Source organism: Rhinatrema bivittatum, chromosome 3 (genome assembly GCF_901001135.1).
Source record: "Rhinatrema bivittatum chromosome 3, aRhiBiv1.1, whole genome shotgun sequence".
NCBI classification, from domain to species: domain Eukaryota; kingdom Metazoa; phylum Chordata; class Amphibia; order Gymnophiona; family Rhinatrematidae; genus Rhinatrema; species Rhinatrema bivittatum.
Window position 1 is genome coordinate 360,870,448 of NC_042617.1, and position 19,596 is coordinate 360,890,043.

At 43.2% G+C, this 19,596-nt stretch overlaps 1 protein-coding gene across 2 annotated transcripts in view; it reads left to right on the plus strand.

Moving 5' to 3' along the window:
• The window catches only part of CNR1 (cannabinoid receptor 1), a 129,164-nt gene that overhangs the window by 24,374 nt on the left and 85,194 nt on the right, over positions 1–19,596 (plus strand). The window contains exon 2 of one of the 2 annotated variants that reach the window (XR_003855625.1): positions 6,337–6,413. The exons of the other annotated variant lie outside the window; for it this stretch is intronic. The gene's annotated coding sequence lies outside the window, so the exon portion shown is untranslated. Of the gene's footprint in view, positions 1–6,336; positions 6,414–19,596 lie in introns of those variants that run through there. 2 annotated transcript variants of the gene reach the window in all.

Sequence of the window (19,596 nt, forward strand, 5' to 3'; positions counted from 1 at the left end):
TTTTCTGGACCACTGCCACTCTGTCCTTTTTTGAGGAGCAGGATCCAGAACTAGGCACAGTACTCCAGATGAGGTCACTCTAATGACCTGTACAATATTGCAATCACTTCTTCTTCTTGTTTGGTTTTTTTTTTAAACTATTTATGCCCCTCCCAGTGCATCCTAGCATCCTTCTGGCTCTGGCTACTGCCTTGTTCCACTGCTTTCTAGCCTTGACATAATATGATATAATCACCTTTTGAGGTCTTTCCTTGTTTTGTCTGCATCAGTAATTTGCCCTCCAGTGTGCACTGTTCCATTATATTTCTGCACCCATGCTGTAGATCAGTCTTTTAGCACTGAAACCTGGCTCTTAGGTAGTCCACCACCCTTTGAGCTTTGTTTGATTGCTTCTCATTCTGTCATCTCTCCCAGGCGTTTTCCTTATAAACTCTCCGCAATATCTTCTAAAGATACTGAACAGAACTGGCCCCAAGAAAGGTCTTGAGGCAAGCACTCCACTCTTTATCACCTTTTCTTCAGAGGTGTAGGAGTATAGTTGGCTCCTCCAGGTGTAAGGGTAACTACAATGTTTACATTTGACTGCTCAAACTATTAATCATAATTCATTAATATCTACCTTTAGATGACCTTGATGTATCTTTGGTCTAACAATAATTAGGGCTTTTATTCATTGAACAGATCACACAGTATATGCATTCATGTGTTTCACAATGTCTAAATAGGCACTTAAATCACTCAGTCTTGCACATTTCAAAGACATTAGTTTTACTAATCCCTGTGATAGTCTGAACTTCATTTTTCAGACCTTAGTAGAAAACAGAAATTGATTTTATTAGAGAGAGAGAGAGTGAGTCAGACAAATCTGATCAAATTGCCCCAGATCCCACAACACAAGATGTTTCACTTATCCTTTTCTTCAGGAAAATATCCATGACTTTCCTTACGAAAGTCAGAATAAGTGGCCTGTAATTTCTTTCCTTCTTCCAATGATCACGTTTTATAAAGAACCACTTCAGTTTCCAAAGATCACATGGGCCTGGTTTTCAGGAAGTCAATAATGCCTCCATTGAATGCAAATCTATCTCATGCATATTCATTGTGGGCAGGCTGACAGCCAGGCCAGTATGTGGCTTTTGAGGACCAGAGTTGGCCACCCCGGATTAATCCCTTTAAGTGAGTGTGTTGGGACAGCTGACCTCTGGAGGGAATACAGCGGTGTATTGGTTTGAGTGTCAATTTGTAAAGAGGAATTGAGAGAAGTATCTTCCGTTATACAGTGGATGATGCCGAGTCTCTCTCTAAGAGCCCTAGGAAGAATATTTTCTCTGTGTTGTTCCTAGAGCCAAGAGAACTCTTAACTGTGTTTTGCTGCTATCAACAGTTTGGGATTTAGTGTATCTAAGGAGCCTGTAAACAGAACTCCTGGTTTCCTGTGGCAGATTTTTCAAGATGTTCTGGCAATTGTCAAATTTTACATAATTTTTCATAGAGATTCACTATGCAAAACATAATCTTTTTTATTTTTAATTGAAAACCATTCCTATTTGTTTTTAAACAACATTTAAACTATATATAAATATCAAGAACAAAAAAAAGTTTATCAACTTTGACATCATTTACAATGCCACTTTGTTATGAATTGCAATAGTGCACCCATCCTTTTTACATTTTCATGAGAACATCCTTGTCTTTTCAAGTATGTGAGTTTTGTGTGCTAAAAATGCCCTCAGCATCAGCAGTTTGTCACGCTGTTACATAGAAAGATATTTGTACATGGTTACAGATGCAAAAAGGGAATGAATTAGCAGAAGATGACATTTTTCAGAAGTAGTGTCTGTCATCAAGACTTCTGTGAATTGAAATTAATGCCCCCAGGGGCAGCTTGCAGGAAAATATCAGCCCGCAAGTCTGACTGACTTGTCCGCTTTCCCTGCAGTATGTGTTTCAATGGTTCCCGAAAGCACACCAAACTTACCCTTCATAGATACATCATCCGACCTAAAGCCTGGCAGAATTAAGCCAAAAGATCTCCAACATAAATGTCACATGTTTCCTAATTAATTAAGTAGTAGAACACCCTTAGACCAGGGGTGAGCAAACAGAGCTGCGTGCCCTCTTCTACCCATGCAATCTGTTGCCATCCACCCCCAAGTCTGGTTACTTTTCTCATAATTATATCTTGGATTCCTGGCCTGTAGTAAAGTCTCTTACCAACCAATCGGCTCATGTACCAAATGCCAAGTAATGTGACAACCACACTGCCGGTCACACAGTCCTTCAGACCCAAACATCCACTTTGTGTCTGAGGGTGTATGTGGAGGTGTCTCTCACTGACATGAAGACCCTCACACACTCTCGCTCTCAGGTTATGGGTGTGTCAGAGTGTGTGTATGGGTGTCTCACTCGTTCTCTCTCCTTTCCCTTTTTCATTCCCACCCCCACTCCAGGAATCTTACTGTTTCCACAGCCAGCTGACCCTTTCAGGAGGAAAGCCCACTTCCACTTGGCTCATTCCATCCCTTTTTGTGACTGTAACCTGCCTCCAGAACGATCCCATTGATTGAGTGCTACAGAGTCTGCTGCTTTTATGGTCCCCTGGGCTCTGCACTGCCTACCTACACGAGGGGAGGGGAGACCAGACTAATCTATGCTGTTCCTCCAGGGCTTAAAAAGAAAAAAACGCAGCCCTGGCTGAGACTGGAGAGAGCCACAGGACCCAAAGCAGCACAGCTCCAGAATTCTGCTTTCCCACGTGGATCCAGTGCAGCCAGGGATGGTGCAAGGGTATTAGATTAATACCCCCCCCCCCCCCCCCAGTTCCTCTCGCCACACACAATTTAAAATTATGCAGTTATAACAGTTTTTACATTAAAAAGGCCATTCAAAGTACAGACTTACAAGGTAAAAATATCACTAACAGCATGTACATTATATTTACAGGCAGTGCGGTGGTGCAAACCAGAAAACCCTGTAAAATAAAACATAAAGACACTTGGATCCCATATTGCATTAAAACTATTGTAACGTATGTTGGGTGTGGGTTCAGCTCTCAGAAAGGCTTGGGTAAATTGAATTACAATTAATATAGTAAAATTCAAATACCAATACAACAATCACAGCCGGCATTCAACCAGTGACAGTCTTACCTATAAATATTACACCAGGTTCTAAAAAACCAATTTGGAAACCAGAACAAGCTAAGGGGGTCATTTATCAAAGGCTTATCGCACGCGATACGGCCGTATCGCTTGCGATAAGCCTCTATCGCATGCGAAAAGGGGGAGGGGAGGAGTCTGGGCGGGGAGGGGCGGAGTCGGCGGTGTCTTCACTGCCGGCGATAATGTTACTAACATTATTGTCGGCAGTAGCGCGCCGAATAGCACCACCTTTCATGGTGGTGCTATTTGGTGCGAAAGCTGGCAGCCGTCGTACCGCAATGGTGTGAAGGCTGCAGGCTTTTGCAGGCCCGTCCCCCCTTCACTCCCTCCCCCCCCCCCCCCCCCCCGGTTTTTTGCAGGATTCATCATTCTGCGAGGAATGATGAATCCAGGCCTAAGTTGCAATAGATCCCTACACACAAACTACATGCTAGCAGAATACCTCACCTCTGTCATACACATGCAGAACTCAGATCGACCCTCACCAAATATAGAATAAAGAGAACATAAAGTATAAATAGAAATGTGCAGACAAAAATTGAATTGGAAACCACAACAGGTTAAATCCTGTATACAGTGCAAGAATGGAAAAAGAGAAACACTACCATTCCTCATAAAAAATCAAACAATTAAATCAAGATATGGCTTTGCTATTACATATTTATACTAAAAAAAAAAAGAATAAATATTACAAAACAGCTGAACATCTAATATTTAAACTGATATAAACTCTTAAATTCCCAAAATCAATAAAATATTTTAAAATAGACACAGCAAACACCCAATAATTTAAACCAATAAGAATTAAAAAATAAAATAAAATAAATCTCCTACTTTCTATATTTTCCGGTCACCCTGACATTATTCTGGATTAGTGGGGGTGAGGGAGTGCACAAACCTTCTCTTCCCTCGCACCTGCTGAAACACACACATACTCCCTTGATATAGCTTACACACACACACACAATCATGCATGCTCCCTTGACACTCCCATTCTCTCTCTCCTCCCCTGAATGAGAGAATATGTAAAAAAATACATTTTTTTTATTTATTCTTTTTAAACTTACATTGGTGGTCAGGAGGGATCCAGGCAGGACTACCAGCCTGACGGCCCTGCTGTGGGAAAAGGTAGGTAGAAAGGGCCGATGCAGGGGAGTGAGGATATTTTTGGATGTGGCCCCAACCTAAAGAGGTCAATTGGCAGAAATCAATGAGAGAGGCCGTCAGCCATGGTGAGGCAGCAGTGGGATGGCTGCCGGCTGCCTCCCGCAGCAGAGGGAGACGGGGATGTGTGAGGGAAGATCGCAGGAGAGTTTCCTCTGCCACAGAGAGGAGGTGGGGAGAGCAGTCCATAAAGATCAGCGACGCTGTGAGGAAAGGGAAAAAAACAAAAATGAAGGCCCATGGAACCACGGCTGCAGCCACAGGAAAAGCAAAAAAAAAAAAAGAAGCTATTTTTGACCAAAACCTCTCCCCAATGAAACAAAATGAAATAATTTTGGCCTGCACACCGCTAGAAATTACCCTAGAACAGTAGGTGAAGACTCCAATTTTACACTTGAATAGAAACAGGAAAAAAATCAGAATGAATGAACTACTGTCGGATAACACTGGAAAAAAAATACAATAACTGTCCACTTTTAAATGATGGCCAACATTTTTCCATGCAAGTGTCACATCTGAAGGTTTAGTGCTGCTTTTCGCGCCAAGGATCCTGGTGTTCTTTTATTTTATTAATATATTTTTTTAAACTTTCATCCCATTCTATCACTAGGGGGTCCTTCATTTTCAGTTTTTATTTGTCCCTGGAACTTCTCCTGCTTTTGTTCAGTATAAAACATGACTAACTTCAGTGGAAAAAATGTTTTTGTTTTGGTATTTTTATGCCACTGATTTTTCTCACGTTTTTCTTTGTTATAATAAACACTGATAAAATTCCAGGGAAAAATAAAATAGGGACTCCCGTTTTCAGTTTTTATCACCTACATTAGCCTATGCAGCATTCAGGTCTCCTAACTGAATCCATTGTTTCCTTGCAGTCACAAAACTAGACCTCCTTTTGCTCACATTCTGTCGCATGCCTGACTTACATTGCACGCTTTCATTCTGCGTGCAGATCCTTTCCACACATACCTGCCTTTTTGTCTTAACACACAGCACACATCCACCAGCATGTGTTCCTAGGACTGCAGTAAGATCAGACCACGGCACTGGCACTCTGTATTGCCTCATGCGGAAGTAGGACACACGCATACTGACCTCTTATAGCACTAGGATAGTCAGTCCTCAAATACTAAAGCTGCCTTCCTCTGACATCACGTCGCTGCACCACATAAAACTCTTTCGTAATGGATGTGGTGACAGTTTCCTGGGTCCTGCCTGCAGCGTGTCATGTAAGAGCGCATGTGTGTCGTAATCCATAGGATAGAGCTGCGCCGGGTGGATGGGGGCATGAATAAGTTCTTGATTGTAGTGTGATGTGAGCATTGTAAACAGATGTGTGTTCTTGTTTGTATGTATTATTTATTCAAGACCAGCCAACCTGAAAAATTTGAAAATACGTTTAACTGAATTAAAGGACCACCATATTTAAAACGTGTGATCCAAAAGTATTCCTCTGCTCAGGCTGGCTGTTATATAGTTCAAGCTGTTGTGTGTACCCCAACTTTTGTTTTTGGGGGGGGGGGGGGGTGGGGGAGGGAGGGATAGTGTTATGTACATTTTGCAGTTTTATAATGGGTGTCATATTTTGCCAGGGCTGTTAATTATCTTACATCCATGTTGCTGGCTCTACAGAGCACTACCATAGTGTCCATCACAGCACTCCCTGAACATGTGTTTAAACTCTTTAAAAACTTGCCATTCCTATTTCGAATCATACTGTAGGCACTTTGCCTTTTGATTCCAGTGAGCGTCTACGGTATCGAGCACTCTCCACATGGGTTTCCAGCAAGGTTTACCTTTACTCTTGGACAAGGCAATCCGTTTTTTGTTTTTATAGGAGCCACAGTAGAAAGAGTGTGATATTTGATCATAAGTTGGCATTTTTGCTTGAGCCCTGCAGGTAGGTATACAATTTTGTATAATGTGGAATTTATATTTGTTAGCCTGTGTGGGTATGAGGTGGATTGTGTTGTACAAATTTGTTTAATGTACTTGTCCTATATTGTTTCAGATCAATGTTGAAGGCTGAGGATTCCTGTGTTGTGGGGTGCAGATAAACACTCCTCTCCTTTCCCTGCTCTTCCTGTGGTAGGTTGCTGAGTATGTGGTACAGTTCTGACCCGTTGTGGCATCTTAACCTTAGAGGGATAGATTGGTGGTTAGGAGAAAATGCAGGAATATGCGACAGGATTGTTGTTCCTAGATAAATAGTTCTACTAGTAGGACGATAATGACAAGGACAATTGTGGAAAAGGGCTGGCTCCAGATGAATGATCTGGAGGGGAGTTCATGGTTTGGGGATTGCTCCTGTAAGGCTGGTTAGAGTAATTTCCCTAAGGTTTAACATAGTATGGGGTAAGTGGTTTGACTGTGAGAAGCTAGGATCTGGTAGTCCTCATGGTAGGGGGGGTTAGAGTTTTGGAAGAGGATTGGAATTGGGGGAGGGGGCTGTAAGATGACTGAAGTTTATTCATGCTTTTATCTTGAAATCTGTATCTGTTTTGTATATATATATTTTTTTTGTATGCCATTCTGGGCAGGTTGTAGTCTGATTGGCGGGTTATATAAATAAGAAAAGGAAAAATGTATTCTTACACTTCATACACGTGAGCCTTCCCTTGCATTGTCTGTCTTTGTTATGGTTATGACAGTTTGTTCCCAACTAAGAATGATCAATTTCTATTTTGGATTTTTCAGCCCTCCCCTCCCCCCCCCCCCCCCCCCCCCCACCATTGAATCCTACGGCATAGGATATTGAAATAATTCTGAGCACATTTAAATGAGGGAGTGGGTGGTTGAAGCATGGATGTCTTTGTGGTGATATCAATGCAGGAGCACGCGCGGATCATTTCCTTCACCCACACCTACGTGTTAGTGACATCAGGAGAGCAACGCTATGTATCACAAAGTGGAGAAGAATCGCCATGTAATCTGTGGTGAGGACGTCTTGTGCACCTTTTTAAAGATCATTTATTTATTTAAAAACATTTCTATACTGCTTTCTCCATGGATTGTTCAATGTAGTTTACAGGTAAAGTAACATGATTCTTATAAAATAATTAATAAGCATTAGATAAAGGAAAATTAAAATAACATACATAATAAAACAAAACAGACATGATACATATAAGGTTTGTGTGACTTTCGCGGGATGTGGTTATTTCCTAAACGTGAACTTCTGGCTGTAAATATTTTCAAGTCTTGGGTTTGGGTGACTTGACCCCTTGAAGTACAATGAGCTCCATCTTTGTGTAGCCAAAATCATCGGAGCGAAACAGCGCCAAGGGCTGGGGTAGCTGTCAGCACCTCTGCCTCTCCCTTTTCCTTTCTGCCTTGTTCTGGAATCCAAAGCACTTTGTGCTCATCGTTTTTCTGACTTTTTTTTGCATTTATTTTCCTCTTAAGGCAGGGCTTCCCAAACCTGTCCTGGGGGACCCCACAGCCAATAGGGTGTGTTCAGGATATCCACAATGAACATGCACGAGATAAATGTGCACACCATGGAGCTTCAGAATCTGCAAACTTATCTCATGCGTATTCATTGCGGATATCCTGAAAACCTGACTGGCTGTGGGGTCCCCAGGTTTTGCTTTGTAGTAATTTGTGTTAGGGTAAAATGTAACAACCGCATAATGGTTAAACACATTTTTATTCTGGGGTTTGTTTTTTTTCTGCATTGCAGTAGCCATATTGGCTTTGAAGAAAACTGGAGTCTCTTTTTTTTTCTTTTTTTTTGTGATATCTTGAAGGACTAGCATAGGAGTTTACAAGACCTTGCAGGCCTCTTTGCAGATCGATAAAGCTCACTTGCTTTGCTCCTATTTCACAATCCCACAAAACCCCATTTTCTGAGTTTTCTAATGCAGAGTATTTTTCAGAATCTGCATTTAATACACAGGGTGGCCCATGGAAAAGTAGCCTATCTCCAATGCACTGGTATTGGAGGTGGGCTACTTTTCCATGGGCCACCCTGTATTAAAAGGGAGTATGTCTAATGCAGTTTTGGTCTTTTGAACAAAGAGCCAAAGAAGTGGGATGTTGCATGGCTTTGCAAACCAGTGGATCTTTTATTCTATACATAGATTTTCATCTTGAAATATTCTAGCAGAGAGAATCAACTCAACACATGCAATTAGCATTTTTTTTTCCTGAAAAAAAAATTCTAAAATTGTACCACCCAGCTTTCAAAATATTGTGCTTGGTAGAATTAACTATGGAGGAAGAGCTTACAAGGCACGTAAACCCTAATATATCCAATGGAAAAAGGACTTTTTAAAAAACATTGGGTTTTCAAGGAATACTGATATGTTCATTTTTATTTTCTTATTTCCAGTGCAAATTACATATGCATTTCATGTTTACATAGAAACATAGAAATGACGGCAGAAGACGAATAGGCCCATCCAGTCTGCCCAGCAAGCTTTCACACTTATTTTCTCATACTGTTACTCCGACCGCTGAGTTCAGGGCCCTTATTTGTAACTTTTTTGATTCTAATTTGCTTCCACCCCCGCCATTGATGCAGAGAGCAGTGTTGGAGCTGCATCAAAGTGAAGTATAAGGCTTAATGTTTGAGGGTAGTAACCATCGTATCGAGCGAGTTACCCTGATGTTTGTATACTCATACTGCTCAGATCAATGCCTTGTTTGATGTCTAGATGTAAATCCTATTTCTTCATTCTCTCCTGCCGTTGAAGCAGTGAGCTGCGCTGGATACACATTCAAAGTGAAGTATCAGGCTTAATTTGTTATGGGTAGTAACCGCCGCAATAAGCAAGCTACTCCCACACTTATTTGTTTACCCAGATCGTGCAATTCAGTCCTTGTTTGTTGTTGTCTAAATATAAATCCTCTTTTCTTCACCCCCTGCTGTTAAAGCAGTGAGCTGCGCTGGATATGCATTCAAAGTGAAGTAACAGGCTTAATTGGTTCAGGGTAGTTACTGCCGCAGCAAGCAAGCTACTCCCATGCTTATTTGTTTACCCAGACTGTGCTACCTTGTTGTTTGTTGTCTGAATGCAAATCCTCTTTTCCACATTTCTTCTTGCCATTGAAGAAACTGACAAATGACATTTGCATCAGGTGTAAATGTACCTGCAAGATGCAACCATAATGGAGAAAGAATATACTTCTACAGGTAAACAAAAATTTGTGCATATTAAAACTGCAGCAGTCTTTGGGATGTTTTTGTGTTAGGTTTAGGTTATATTTTATTTTTCAAGGGTTTTTTTTTCCATAATTTAAAATGACTCTTAGATAGTTTTGAAGATTTTGTTTTTTCTTCCAAGTCTTTCCTTCCCAAGAATAATTTCTTTCTCCTGCAAATGCTCATAATTTTTGGCACGGTGTTTGAAATATGGCCATAAAGTTGTTGGTGGTAAGCATTCTGTTGGGCACAACTCAGTTTAATTAGATCACTGGCTGTTTGTTATCTTAATCACAGTACAATAAAAAAAAAAGCAGAATATCAGTTCTAAAGGTTTCTATTTTGTCTTAAAGAAATGTGCCAGCCTTTGTCTCACTCCATCTCTGTTAGCACATCATGCTGCAGGCATAACTGCCTGTGGGCATGATATCAGACAGAAATGTAGGGCACCAAACACATGGGTGGGTGCGGTGGGATACTGATGTCTTCAGGTTTGGAATTCAGTAAAGGCAAATGGCATCTGGCAGTTCAGTGAGGTATTGCATTGTGTATCATTTTTAAAAAAACAAAAACCCAAAAGGATCTTTTTTTTTTGTTTGCATGGACCAATTGAAATGGCCTTTTTTTAAGTGGTATTTTTTCTGTTTTACTAGCAGTGTAGCCTTTAAGCAGTAGGTGCTAAGACAATTGCTCCAGATTCTACAATTTATGGTGCACCACCCTGACTCCCCCCCCCCCCCCCCCCCCGCCCTGTTAGCCACTCAGCAGGTGCATTGGTAGACAATCCAGAAAGGGACCTGTCCTCAAGCCCCCTCCAGTTCTTCAACCTTTGGGTGGTGGAGATGGAAATCTCCAGCCAATCTGTGCCCTGCTTTACTGGTACCTGACATGTTCCTTTAATATGCCACAAACGAGCTGATTGTTTTCACTATCAAAACATTGTTCTTCCGTTTGAGTTCACTGCAAGTACAACATGCCGTTGTAACCCACGTTTTACTGAACAAATGCATACCAAAAGAGGAGCCATCACTTTCATCTGGTGGTGGTTATGCTTATTTTTGTTCTTATTCAATAACTACATTTCTCTTTCTCAAGGTAGGGTGAGAGTCCATCTTTGTGTTCCTTTACTCATTCCAAATCTCATCTTTCACCTTCACTGATGTGTACTGTGCTGTTCATACCTCTGACTGTGCATGAAAAACTCGCCCCCAAACCCTAGACCACCACCAAAACCTCACTCCAAGTTACTAGTTGACCCTCCTACAGTGGTATAAATAGATGCCTAATAGAAGAGCCTTATAAAGACTCTCTCTCTGTTTCTCTGTCTCTCTCTCTCAGGTTTGGGCATATCATACAGCTTAATACCAGGGAAACAGGTGTAGTTATTTCTGGCATTAAAACATGCATTATACCATTGCATGCAACATTAAACACTCTCATTTTCATAAACTCTGCCCAAACTCCTCCCCTTTTGTTGCAGTCTGGGAAGCTGCAGTCCAGGTGTGAACCTGAAGGCAGAGTAGGTCGGGAGGCGGAGCCACAGGCAAAGGTCTTCACTCGGGAACCAGGAACCCCCCAGGAGGAGCCCGTAGGGTCCTAGAACCTTGGGACTTAGGAGCACAGTAACAGTCTCTATAGAAAGAAGGCCTGGGCAAGGAGTAAACCACAGAGTCCAGTAACGGTGAGCTGGAAGGCCCGGCGTGAGCGGGGCGGTAGAAGACCAGATAGAGTCTCTAGCTTGCTGTGAATAGAAACAGTCTGTGAGCAAGCCCGGGGTCTGTAGTATGCAGTGAAGCAGAGAGAACCGGAGCAGAGTCTGTAGCGTATTGTAGACTGTAGCACGTAGAAAGCAGGACTGGAGTCTGTAGCGGGCAACAGAGCTGGAACGGATGGTGAGTAGGAACGGAGACGAACCCCAGTCAGGCTGGCAGCCAGTAGAAGCAGTATCAGGAACCAGCAAGGGTCGGAGGCTGGCGGCGATGAGAAGCGGAATCAGGAACAAGCTGGAGTCAAGGGCTGGCGGCAAGCAGAAGCGGAGTCGGGCACACGCTGAGGTCAGTGGCAGGCGGCAGGCAGAAGCGGAGTCAGGAACAAGCTGAGGTCAATGGCAGGTGGCAGGCAGAAGCGGAGTCAGGAACAAGCAGAGGTCAATGGCAGGCGGCAGGCAGAAGCAGAGTCAGGAACAAGCTGAGGTCAACCGGAACGTGGAACAGACGAAGCGCAACTAAGAACTACTAACAGTAGCGACCCTCGTTGCAAGGCAATGAGAAGGCAGGCTAACGCCGGTTAAATCAGGCTTGGGGCGTGGCGTCGTTAACCAGGCGGGGCCAGACTTCCGGTGGCCGTGCGTCCATACTGCGCGTCCTTGCGCGCGCGCGTGGCAGCAGAGCGATGATCTGGCAATGGCGGGCGCCCTGAAGGCCTAGCGGGACCGTGGGAGCGGCGTTTCCACCACTGGAGGTGAGCACAAAACAGAGCAGATAGAGGGGAAGTGGTGGAGACCGCAACACCTTTGACTACATTTTCAAAATGTGCATATGCATCTCGCAATGCGAAAAATAGCACCCTAACTCAATTTGAACAATGACCCTGTTAATCAGGTCTTTAATCAAGTTTAGCAGAATTAACTCTGGTCTAATTGTACTTCTAGAAATGTAGATCGTTAAGTTTGCTGCAGTTCCAAAGCAGCCAGTTTGGATTAGAAGTATTATGCTTTACTAAAGACTCCTTCATTGAATTTGAATTATACTCTGTGTAGCCCTCAGTTTTCTGATCTCAGTATCCACCTGAGGGGCTGGAATGAACCATTGTTCCTAGAGTAGAATTTGGGGTAATTAACATATACAGATGGCTCCCTTACTCTCAGCCATGTATTCTTTAGATGGTGGGGGAAGTCACTATTGTGAAATTCAGTTTCCCTCTCTGCCTAGGTTTTGGTCTCCCTGGGGCTGCACTGATCTCCTTTTTAGTCTTATCAGACCTTTATGTTGCTGTGAAGGCCTGTCTATTTTCTTCAAGCTTCATAGGCCTCCTTCCCGATTGTCTTCACAAATAAATGCTCATAGATTCCCAGGAATGCATAAGGAAGCCTGGATCCTGCACTTTCAAGCTCTTATGCTAACGAATGATGCTGGAATTCAAACTTCAGATGTGAACTAAGTCACTGTAATGAAGTGGAAAAACTTTTTTTTTTTTTTCCTCCTCTCATTTATCTTACTTGCTGAAATGAACTGTGGCTAATGACCCATGTAGTTTCACATCTTAAAATAATTACTATGTCTCGCACACAGCATAGTAAATATTGTAGAACATAAAATCTTATGTGTAACAAATCTTCATTGCTTTTATTTGCAGTATGCAGCTGCTACTGGTGTGAAACAGTGTTGGAAGAAGATACGATTAGTACAAAACCACAATTTAGCATGTGAGCAATATTTTTTTTTATTTTTTGTAGCCAGTGTATTACATTTTATGGTATACTTTTGCATGTGTATAGCACAGCATAAATGACAATCGGCACAGTAGAGAATAATGCTGGTAAGTATTTTTTTATTTTTTAGCTGTCTTTCTTTGCATCTTGCAGTTCAAACCTGGAAATGCACAAGTTTACAACTGGAATCAGTTTCATCCCTATTGGGGCCTTAACTAGCAGGGGTCATTCATCAAACTGCAATGTGGCCTTATCGCGTGCGATAACGCCCTACCACACGCGATACCGGCTGCATGGCAGCAGTACAATATAAATTAGGGGAATGGAAGGAGTGTGGGCGGGGTTATGTCCCGGCACATTATCGCTGGTAGCACCGCGGGCAGTAACTATCCATTTTCAGGTGGCGCTATGGGTGTGAAAGTGCAGCCCAGCTGCAACCACAGTGGGCAAAAATGCACCACCACGATGTGGCCGGCTGCACATTTTCACCCCCTGCCCATTTTTTATTTATTTTTACCTTGGGCCATCATTCCACTGTACTGATCGTGGAATGATGAATCCCGGGGTAAGTTATTTGTCAAATTCAAATAATCCCGGGGAAAGTTATTGGGCAAATACAAATATCTTTATCCTATGTTTTCAGAAAAGGCATCAAAGACGCTATCTGTCTCAAAGTCAAATAAACCCCCTTTATGCTGGTGTTTAGATTGATCCCACTGTTCAGTGTACATAAGGATAATGATCAAAACATTTTACTGGGGTAACCATGCTTACTTGCTTAACACTGTGTATTGATTATTGCCCCCTCCCTGTTACTGTGCAGGTAAAGTGTCTGCTTTTCACAGCACCACCTATGTTTATGTGTAGAGGAGGGGGTTTACCCACACAAGTGGGCAGAGACGGATTGGGGAAGGCAAAATACGTGTGGAAACTGTGTTTTTAAAAATCTCTGCACGTCCTATCCTGTGCATACTTTGCACCTTCTTTAGAATGTTAACGCAGCATCAGTTTGGAGGCTACGACAATTTTTAATTATTTTTTTTTGTTTGCCCTCCAGAGTCCCAGAACACAGGTAAATTTAAGCCCACAGTGAAATTTAGACAAATGAGGACTCCCTGATCTGGGTCAGTAGCAAGTGGTGTACACCTGCATGGGGAAGAACCTCAGATTTCCATATTGGGTCTTCTGCATGCTGGGGATGCAGCAGAGAAGAAAGTCATGGTTATCAATAAGGATAACATTTGGTGGCCAGATTTAGAGCTCTGACACAGGGTTCCAAGGGAAGCCCTGACGCATGGCTTCCAGCTTTGGGACCATATTAGAAGCAGTGACTGGGTGTATTAAAACGTGGCGGAGGGGAATACCTGGGTAACTCTGAATGAAGGCTCATGAGTTCTGATTTGAACTGGAAGAGAGAGGAGGAACTATTAGGCCAAGAAAACCCAAACCAAATAAGAAGCTCGTACCGCTTAAATGGTTCTTACTGCAACTTTAGTAAAACTCTAAAGCTGTTCCACTTAGTGCAGCCATAAATGATTTCTACTCTGAACAACATCGCAGCAGCAAACACAAACACAATTAACATCAGCTGCATCCCAAAAAGCCTTAAGTACATTACTAATGAATCCACAAGTACTTGCAAAGCAAAGTTTGCCTGGAAAAAACAATAAGGTGGAAATTGCAGTAATAGCCTAAATATATAAATGCTAAAAGAAATAAAACCATTGAAATGCAAAGTGAGGGTTGTGTCTTGATTCTATTAATCATGATGTTGCCATGTACATATTAAGTGGTATTTTCACATAAATTATCACCAAAATACTCAAAACATTGAGAAATTCGTGTTTTGTTTTTTGAAACAAAGACAGTATTTGAAACAAGGCTTAAAGGTTTTATGACAAGACAATGTATATCTAATATGAATGTACATTCATTTGAAATAGGTAAAATGCAACAAATGAGACCATTTTTGTTTCATTCATGGACCTCCAAAACGAATGGCAGGTGCCCATGAATTAAATTTTAGTTTCATTCATTTCCCATTCAAATTAATGGCCCACTGAAAACTGCTGCTTTGAGACTAGTGAGTATAGTAACCAGGAAATTCCTGAGTGAGATAATAAACAGAAGAAGAGGGCAGATAGACAGGATGGAAGTACCAATCAAGGTGGATTTGCCCAGTTCCTGATGATACACATTGAGGGTCTTGGTACCATTTGGCTTTGCTGCCATACACTACACACTACACATTAGGAGTCTTGATGCCACGTTGCCTTGCTGCTACACTCATTGTTACACTTGGGCGTCTTGCTGCCATACCCCAGACTCTACACTTTGGGGTGATCTTGCCAATGTGGGGGACTGCTTTTCATCTCTTATGGTGCTTTGGGGTCTTTATGCCACTGTTTATGCTGCTTTGTTCCTCTGTCATTGCTTGGGCTTTCTATGCATCTTTTGCTACTTTGTTCCTCCTTCATGATGTCTTAGGATGTTCTTGCCACTCTTGGTGCCACTTTGACCTTTTAATTCTGCCTCTGCCTTCTGACTGTAGGTCTTCCTATTTTCACAAGACTTCCTGAATTTAAGTGAACGTTTAATGTTTACTATATATTTGAGCCTCTTATAGATGTGTGTAATTGCATAACTGTGTGTCTTGGTTTTTAGGAGGGGGCAGATTTTAACTGAAACCAAAGTGTGCAATCTAGACTACTTTTCTGGGTTAGAGAAAAAAAATAAACTCTTTACTTCTGGCCCTGTACCTAGTCAGGGTAGGGATAATTAGATTTGCCTGGCCATAAGGCTAGTGTGCTGAGGAAGAACAGAGTCTTCTGCCCGCAAGTATTCCTGGATTTACAAGGCTTCCGAATTCACCAAGTGAACTTTTACTGTTTAATATATATTTGAGCTACCCACCCGCCCCAGAGGTTGCTCTTCTAATATAGTCTTGCTGGGGTACATAATAGGTAACAAGATAATTTGCTAATTCTTTGTCAAATTAAAGGAGTTCTCTATCAAATCAAATGAACAAGATTACTATTATTCAATGTAACAACTGTGGAGCCTTTATCTTGAAGCAAACCATCTGGAGGCTTAGGGCTTGCCCCATTTGTTCAAAACTCTCCTCAAAGAAAATGGAGTGTAGCTACAATAAAAATGGAATTAGCAACTACCGAGGTAGCCTCACCCACTTTATAACATTCAGAAATCTCCCCCCCCCCCCCCCCCACCACCACAATAGAAGATTCACAAACCCAGAAACAAAGGGTTACAGTTGGCTCAGGTAGGATAAGACCAGTGACCCAGAGACACCCATTCTTCACAATGGTACTGCCCAGATGCGCTCTTCCACTTGCACAGAGCATCCAGAAACCCAAGAATAAATGGATTACAGTGGGTTCTGGTAGGATAAGACCTGTGATGTGGAGACACCTGCTCTCTCAAGTGACACAAGTACAAATTTCATGCCCTGTATTGGAAAATGAAGCTCTAGTATTGGAGCCTGATGTGAGATCAAAAAGGAAAGAAGTAACCCAATGCACACAAATTCCACAATACAACCAAAAACTATTTGAGATACTCATTGTGCTGGGAGACTGTCAGAGGCACTAATTTGGGAACGCTTCTTGAGGAGAACACTATAGTTAAATGCCTTCAAAGATCCTCATCTGGTAGAAATGCTAATCAGATACTCTTTGCAATCAATAAAGAAAGGACTCTGATGTTGACCTTATCATCCATCTTGGAACCAATGACCTTACTAGAAACAAAATCCAAGCTGCACAGAGATTTCCAGACTCTGGGCAAGCAGATTAGGCACATGGAGGTAGATCTTAAAGTACGCGTGCACGTACTTTCGTTCGTGCAACCGGCGCAAACAAAAGTACGCAGGATTTTATAAGATACGCGCGTAGCTGCACGTATCTTATAAAATCCGTGGTCGGCGCGCACAAGGCTGTGCAAAATCGGCAGCCTGCGCGCGCCGAGCCACGCAGCCTGCCTCCATTCCCTCCGCATCCCCCCACCTTCCCCTCCCTTCCCCTATCTAACCCATCCCCCCTACCTTTGTTGTGCAAGTTACACCTGCTTGAGGCAGGCATAACTTGCGCGCGTCACCGGGGGACTCGGGACCGCCCTCCCGGCCCATCCCCGAACTGTTGCCACACCCCTCTGGCACCCCCCTGCCCCTTTTACGAAGCCCCGGGACTTATGTGTGTCCTGGGGCTTTGCGCACGCTGGCGGCCTATGCAAAATAGGCACGCCGGCGCGCAGGGCTTTTAAAAACTACCCCATTGTGAGTATTGCCTTTTCAGCTGTTACCTGTTCACAGAAAGGGGAAGGCGAGGCTAAGCCATATAAATAATTTCAATGCATGGCTCAAACCTGGAGTAAGGAAGACATTTTTGGATATATTGGGGGCTGGGGCCGTGTATGGAACAGTAAGAGGCTCTGCCAAAGATGTCTTTTATCTGTCTGTGGCAGGAAAAAAGATCCTAATTGAAAAATTCAAATCATATACCATAAGGCATTTTAAACTAGAGGATAGGGTTGGCAAAAGGAAACTGAAATGTCACCCCCAATATCTCTAAGAAGTGGGTGAAGAAATTAACAAAAATCAGCTGAATAGGGCAAAAAATGTCCAAGCAGAGAAGCTGGAAAGTTATGTGCACAAATGCCCATAGTCTGGGCAATAAAATCCCAGACTTGCAAGCTCTAATGCTGGAAGCGGATTTGGATATTGTTACAGAGACATGGTTCACCGAGTCTCATGATTGGGATACAGCCATCCCTGGTTATAACTTGTTTAGGAAGGACAGAGTACAGAAAAGGTAGAGGAGTAGCTCTTTGTTATAATTTTGTGAAAAGTGGATCCAATAACTCTCAGTCTTACCTAGCCAAGTAGTAGAGTGTCCTTGCGTCCAGCTGCCGGAACTATCAGCACAGCTCTGCGTCACAGCGGGTGGCGGTCGGCGAGGTGCAAATACAGTCCAAGTCAGAGGCAGGCAGAAAGTCCAGGGAACAAACCAGAGCAGAAGGCAGGCAGAGTCCGTGTTCCAGTCCAAGTCTAGGCAGGCAGCGGGCAGGCAGAGTCCAGGGAACAAACCAGATCAGAAGGCAGGCAGGCAGAGTCCGTGTTCCAGTCCAAGTTTAGGCAGGCAGCAGGCAGGCTGGGTCCGTGTTCCAGTCCAAGTCTAGGGAGGCAGCAGGCAGGCAGAGAAGACAAACGCCACTGAGCACCAGCACAGCAAGCCTATAGCTGAGGCAATGCTGTGCTGGTCTCAGCCCTTTAAATTAAATTTTGGCGCGCAAACCCGATGACTTCTGGGTGGAGGTCTGACGTAATCTGATGGGCGGAGTTAGCGCACGGCTCACGTCGGCCCCGCTGCCGCCGGAAGTCGGTGATCATCATTGGGGCCGGCCCTTACTGCCCGAAGACGCCGCGAGGTAACAGTACCCCCCCCCACAAAGGCTCGCTCTCCTGCTCCTGGGGTGGGGTTTGAGCGGAAATTGTCTATGGAACTCTCGTACTAAATGAGGAGCTTGTATATTATGGGTCAGTTCCCAGGAGTTGTCCTCCGGACCATAATTTTTCCACGATAACAAATATTGTAACTTCCCTCTTACTCGTCTGACATCAAGGATTTCCTTAACTTCATATTTGGTGTTATCTGGCAGGACAGATGGATTCTTCGGCTTCTTCCGTCTAGACGGCCAGGATAATATTGCTGGTTTTAATAAGGAGATGTGAAACACATCATAAATGCGCAATGTAGATGGTAACTGAAGTTTAAAGGACACCTCACTGATCTGTTTCTCGATAGGAAAAGGTCCAATAAACCGAGGCGCAAATTTCAGAGAGGGCATGAGCAGCTTGAGATTACGTGTGCTTAACCACACTAAGTCCCCTGGTTTAAGCGGCGTTCCCAATCTCCTACGTCTGTCCGCCTGCTTCTTCATCTGACTAGAAGCTTTTTGTAACAGATCTTGCGTTTGTTCCCATAAGGTAGTCATGGAATGGACCACTTGCTCTACCGCTGGGCAAGACGAGGAGACAGTAAGAAGAAGAGGAATTCTTGGATGTCTCCCAAACACCAAAAAGAAGGGTGATGATGCTGAAGCGTGACGAACATGATTATTATGGCAAAACTCAGCCCATGGCAATAAGGAGGTCCAATCATCCTGGCGCTGATTAACATAGCAACGTAAAAACGTCTTGAGTGTTTGATTCGTTCGTTCCGTTAACCCGTTAGACTGAGGATGATAAGCAGAGGAGAAATTTAGGTTTATTCTGAATTTTTTACAGAGGTCTTTCCAGAAACGAGCTGTGAACTGCACGCCTTTGTCGGAAACGATGCTAGACAGCAACCCATGGATTCGGAAGATATGTTGTACAAAAAGCCGCCCTAATTCTGTGCAGTGGGTAATCCGGGCAGAGGAATGAAATGCGCCATTTTGGAAAATCGATCAATTACGACCCAAATTACGGAGTTGCCTTCAGAAAGAGGAAGATCAGTGATAAAATCAGTTGCTATATGAGTCCAGGGCTGGTCAGGGATCGGAAGAGGTTGAAATAGGCCCATAGGCCGCTGTCTAGAGGTTTTCTGGGCCGCACAAGTGGGACAGGAATCAACATATTTTCGGACGTCAGATGCCCATCATGGCCACCAATAGTGACGAGAGACCCAGGTTCTTAGTTC